We start from the raw sequence: 6700 nt of genomic DNA, 5'->3' as shown, positions 1-6700 counted from the left end.
ATTGAGTTGAATCCGATCAGGGGGACACAGCCGGTGCCAGGTCTTTGTCCTCCAATTTCAGTTGTTTGAAGGTGTCGTAGTACATTATCTCACACGAGTTGCCTTGGTCTATCAAAATTCGTTTGACGTCATAGTCCTTGATGCGGAGGGTGACGACCAGTGCATCGTTGTGGGAGCAATATATTCTTTCCAAGTCCTTATCTGAAAAAGACATGACGTTCATGGCCTCTGTTCTTCCCTTTTTGATGGCAGGTTGGGCACTTAGTACCTCCCTTAAGTGTTCAGCCTTCTTGATCGATCCTCTGAGCTCGCATACACACTCAGGTTCGAATACCCCATGTATCACATTGATCACACCTTGAGGTGAGGCGTCAATTGGCATTCCATTGGGGTTATTGTGGTCCTGGAGGGCTGGTTGCGTCCCTCCTTCAATGTATTTATCCAAGTGACCGGCTGCCACCAACTCCTCCAGATGCTGTCTCAATGGCATGCAATTTTCAGTGCGGTGCCCCTTTTTTTTGTGAAAGGTGCATCGCGATCTTTCGTCATAGTCCTTCTGTGCTTCTCCTAGCTTAGTTGGCCATCTGACGAAAGGCTCACCACGTATTTCACTCAGAATCCGATAGATCGTTTTCTTGAATACTGTGGTTATGGCAGTACAGATTCTCAACCATCTTTTATCCTGGTCTTCTCCGTTGTCTCGCCTGCCTCGTCCGTTTTTGTTCGGATGCTCTACCGTGTTGATCTTTGCTGTGGTCTTTTTATCTGGTACTGCGGTTGTGCCAGATTTTGATTTGGCACGGGCACCATCCTCTTCCACCCTGATGTGCTGATGCACTCTTTCCATCAAAGCCTCCATGGTGAGGGGCGGTGTCATGGTGATTGAGTCCCTTAGTCTGTTTCCGACTGGAAGGCCTCTTTTGTATTGTGCAATGGCGAGATTGGTGGGGCAGTCCCCAATCTGGTTGAATGTCTCCCAGTAGCGACTATTGTAGGATCTTAGTGTCTCCTTTTCACCCATATCGATGGAGAGTAACTGGTCAATCTCCACCGGGGTTTTGGTGTTCGTTCTGAACCTCGTGACGAACACCTCCGCCAATTATGCCCAGGAGGCTATGCTGCCTTCTAGAAGTTTTTCGAACCAAGTTAAACCTAGATCACCAAGGCTTGATGGGAAGAGGATGCACATCAAAGCCTCGTTTCGTCGATATACCGCCATAACCTGGCGGAAGTGGCTTAGGTGTATATAGGGGTCCGTCTTCCCCTCGTACGTGGTGAATTTGGGCTGAAGGAAGCCTGAAGGTAGGGGCGCGTGTTCTATTGCCGGAACGAACGGCAAGGTCTGCAGCCTTGCTAATGCTTTGTCTGTTGGTTCGTAGGCAGGGTACGGTAATGGCATTCCAACCTCGACGCTTCCATGCGTTCGAGGAGCCAACCGCTGAAGAGCAGATACCCTGCGAGGGTCGCGTGCCCTAGTATCTTCCTTCAATTGTGTCCTTTCTTCCAACATGATCCGCAAATTGGATGATTTGGGCAACTCCGTTTACCTGGATGATGTCTGGTGCGAGCGCGAGGGTTGATAGGTACTTCCCTCTGTGTAAGACCTCAATGATCTCGTTCTCTCAGACCTGGAGAAATGAGTTCTGGAGGTTCTGGATTGAGTATCGCCTGTCCTGAGGCTCCTACTCTCTGCTTGCGATGGTGTGGAATGCCTTCCACGGTCTTCTGAGCGGCGAGGGGGCGTTTTGCTTTTGCGCCTCTCTCCTGTCGCCACTCATTTTCCCTTCATCTGGCACTTCATAGCCTCCAGGTTCGCCGCCATCTTCCTTATTAATTCATCTTGCTCCTTTACGCGGTCCTCCAGAACTTGAGGATCAATCCTCTGCCTTTGTCTGTCAGGACTTCGTGAATGAGAGTGACGGGGGCTGTTAGTCCACCTCCTCCCCCTTGTATCCCTCCTAGGATTTTGTCGTTGTGGCTCCAAGTCCGCCATGGGAGGGATAGAAGGTAGGCCTTTGCGCCTTGCACCCCTCTCTGGTGTTTGTCCGTCGATGGTGGACTGCGGCAAATCTTCGTTGTGCGCCATTGCTTCTAAAAAGGAGAAGCTTAATCAAGAGGTTTTGTTCTTGTCTGAATTCCCACAGATGGCTCCAATTGTACGGGAAATAAATAAACCTTCTCGTATAATCCTGTTGATCAAGTCTGCGCTCCTCCAAACGTCGTGACTTTACTCCCTGAAAACACAAACGTGAGCTAGCCGGTGGGTGTGTGCCGGAAACCCCTCCGATGCCTAAGTCAGCAAAATAGACAAGTAGACAAAAAGGTCTGTGTCTCAAAGTTTTGTTACCTCTCCCTAGGTGATGTTTGTGAGTTTTTATAGGTTCCGTGTGGCACAATCCAAGTAGGACTCTTACTCCTCCATGTAGAGTCCTCCTAGGATTCATACTCCTGAAAGATAATGCTTATCCTTCAACACCCCCCTCACTGCTTAAACCAAGTGAGATGGTTTTGCCATGGCCGGACTACCATACAACCGAAATAATATTGCCATGCTAGACTAACTGGAGTGACCGATCTAACTGTTAGTTCGGCTATTCCTTGCTTTTCCCCTACCTCGGCTTCACATGCCAAGACCGAGCTATCATAGAAGAGCTTAAGCCGAACTAACCCAAAACCAAGTCCTGAAGAGGGCTCAGTATGCTTCCTCACTTCTACCTCGGCTTTGCATGCCAAGACCGAGCTATTCGTAGAAGAGTTGGACCGAGCTAACCAAGAACAAAAGTCCCAAAAAAGGCTCCGTATATCTCAGCTAAAGATTACAACCGGGCCAACAAATTTGATCGTGGCGACCGAGATAACAACAAGGCCTTCTTGAACCATCCTAATGAAAAAAGTCATTTTACTCCGCCTTTCTTACTACGGCCCAAAGCGACCCATTACCCAATCTCGGCTCAATTTATTCATATAAATTACCCTCTCAGGTTTGTAGCATTACTCATATAGGAATTATAATTAAGGACAATATAGAGCTAGCCTAGTTGGTCATCATGACTTTCCTAAGGGTTTAGTCTCCGAGGAGGTTATGGATTGAACTCTTTTTTAGGAGAGTTGAATTAAGGGAACAAATACTTGATACTTCGCAAAGGATGAGAGTTAAATTAAAATGACAAGTACTTGATATTTTACAATGGATGAGGAGGCTAACTCTAATAAGTGTTAACAACTTACATGATATTTTACAAAGGATGAGGAGGCTAACTCTCGTAAGTGCTAATAATTGACTTTCGCTGATCAAAAAAAAAAAAAAAGGAGAAATATCATTTCAGTGGAATTTGGGAAAAATAATTACATATTAGTGAAAACTATACAATTTTAAAAAATAAAATTGTAAACTTATTCATCAATTGAAATTATTTTATGAAATTTCTGCTACAATGCTATTTTCCTTTCTAATATTATGGGTGAAATAATTTTTTTATTTTTGGAAAGCATTAAATTCATTCATTGTCAAAAAAGCCGTCATTTGGCTATGTTTTCCTATCAATGGAGCAGTGTTGTAACTCTATTAACTTATTAACATTTTATTGTGTAGATAAAAAATTATTATTAATTATTAGGCATAATTCATTTTTTATTTTTTATTTTAAAAGAACCCGAGTTATTTTAATTAGTTGTTGAATATGCTTCTTACATGAATAATGAATACCTCCATAATTCTACTTACCCATTAACCCATTAAATATTAGATTGAATTTTTAGTTTGAATCTACTATTGATTTGTAAATAGGTGAATACAACCTATTGATTTGCAAAAAAATACTCACATGACATACATTCGAAATTTTAAATTAGATGTACGTTGATGGTCACCTGACCGAGAGAAGTTAGGCTTAAACAATAAAAAAGAAAGATAAATTACAAATATACTTTTTAAAATTTGTTTAAAATATAATTTATCCCCTACAATTTTGGAAACTACATCTCATCCCTTGAAATTTTTAATTTCATAATAAATAACTCATTTTATTAATAAATCATCAAGTCAAGTAATATTTTTTAATGATATCAGAAATTTATTTCAATTAATAATTTATGTAATTTTATTAGAGGGAATTACTTATCAATTAGACAGAGAAAAAAAATATCCAAACATGGAGGGGTGCAAGTAAGACTTGCACCCCCAATGTTTTTGTTTTTTTTTTTCCTGTCCCACTGTTAAGTAATTCTCCATTTTATTATTGTATATGAGAGTAGTTAAAATTTTTATTTTCTAAGTTAATTCTGTTAAATAAAAAAATTTAACAATGAGATATTTGTAATTTTTCAAATTATGAGAAGTAATCTGTATTATAAACAAATATTAGGGTGTCTATTTGTAATTTATCTTAAAAAGAAAGATGTGTGTGAAAAGTTATTTGTTGGTCTTGAGGGCACAAGGTTGTTGTGATAAGTGGAGGAGACAGAGTCCACAATTTTGTGTTAAATGATTGGAAAACAATAAATAACATAGTGTATTGTGATTAGTAAGAAGTGCAGCCACATGGCTCTCCAGGAGCACCAAATAATTTTTCTCGGTGTGCAGCTTTTTTTCACGGTGGGTGTATGATTACAAAAAAAACAAAAGGGTCAAAGTTTTGGTGGAAATTTTATATGCCCCTGATGTTGGTAGTCTTTAGTTATAATTTATTGCGGTGTTAGTTATGATTTGATTTTACATATTATAATGTTAGTTATGATTATTTATTATGATATTAGTTATAATATTATTTTGATTTATGATTTAAAATCTCTTTAATTATATTTTATGTGGTGTTTGGTTAAATTCTTAATTTTTATTTTTTAATTGTGACTCTAAAAAGATTCAATTATAATATTTGTCATAATTAAGCACACAAAGGTCATAACTTATATAGTACATACTCTTTTGAGTATCAAAAGAGTGTGTATCATACCAAAAGTGAAATTTTTATAACGTGCAAAAGCCATATTTGTTTGGTTTTATAAAGTGAAGGGGATTAAGGGTACGGTAATATTGAGTGAGGAAATTATTAATATAACGGTATTAAGTTGGAGATGTAAGATAAAAAAAAATATTTATTTGTACATCACCGGATTAATAATACTATAGATAGTATTAGTATATAAAATTAATATTTTTTAATATTATAATTTATTTATTTTTTTTAAAAAATTATTTAAAAATTCACTAATTCCCCACTCAATTTTTAATTCTAACCCCACATGAAATTAATAATCCTATCAATGAAGGAGATTAATAATTTAAGAAGATAGTCAATTTTCAATCACCTCATCTAAAAAGTCAAACAAACATGCCAAATCGTGAAATAAATAACTCAACACCAGTCGGTCAAAATGGAGAGAAATTGTCGAATCAAATAAAAATATAAGAAGTTATGGTAATGTTTGTCGTTCAGATTTGGACCATGTTTGACTATCTCCGCTGATCATATGGCACTATCGATTTCTGGGGAAAACACTTGGATATACACATTACACATAGGGCTGTGATTGAGCTTTACTATTTAAATTTAAAAATTAAATTTATTTTTTAAATTAATGATATAGTAATCAATTAAAAATATTAAAGACGACACTTTTTCTCATGTATTTTTTAATTATCAATCAATCATCTCACTTATACATTATTGAATTTAGAAAGTAGATTTATATATCATTTTTTTATTAAGAATAAATCAATCGAGTTAGTTTCATTGGTTAGATTTTTTACCCTTCATTGAGAGATTAGGAGTTCAATTCTTTTTATTTATCGCAAATTATACCGATAGTCTTTATATTTTTTCTCTTGTATCATTTTAATTCCTATACTTTCAATTAGCTCAATTTTAACCATTTAATTTTAGATTTCATGTCAATAATGCTATTAGTGTTTTTTATGAAAAATTATCCCTGAATTAGTTGAAGTTAATTCACTGAGTTAAATAAATTTATAATTTTGCCTTGAAAAGTATGACATATATCACTTATGTACATATTTTTCATTGAAAAAAGCAAACAATTATAAGCAATTAGACTAAATTGAGGCAAAGTCATAAATTCAGAGTCAAAATCAAATCAATTAAAATTATAAAGAACAAAATGACAAAAAAACTAAAATACAAGGACTATGAACGTAAGATATGGGTTCATTTCCTCGATTTTATTTGGGATCTTTCTATCACTTTGTATGTAATTATAATTGTGATTCATTCTTATTTATTATAATTGAAACACATTTAATAAATAATTTTAAAAAAAAAAGATTAAATGGGAGATAAATAATTATTTGGTGATTTTTTTAATAAATATTATACTTTTTAATTATATCTAGACTGGGTGTATCTAACAAATAAAAAAAATTACATAAAATATTAAAAAAATCACTAAAAATAAAAAAATTAATTTTATGAAAAGTGAGTTAAACCAAACAAGTTGGGAACATACCTCTGGCCTTGAATATAAATTCTATTTATCTCATTCACCAAAATATATCACATACTCCCACCCATATTTATTTATTATTATTATTTTTTTTTAAAATATGTTGTTGGTAGATTAATATGTTAACATGCTAATAGGCATTCGGTACTTTTTCAAACCCAGAACCTCTCCCTTTAAAATTAGAAGGTATAACCAGTTGAGCCAAGCTTATGTCCACTCATATTATTATCTTACCGAAAAT

Source organism: Camellia sinensis, chromosome 3 (assembly GCF_055761805.1).
Source record: "Camellia sinensis isolate YWXY chromosome 3, ASM5576180v1, whole genome shotgun sequence".
NCBI classification, from domain to species: domain Eukaryota; kingdom Viridiplantae; phylum Streptophyta; class Magnoliopsida; order Ericales; family Theaceae; genus Camellia; species Camellia sinensis.
This window is presented reverse-complemented; position numbering follows the sequence as displayed.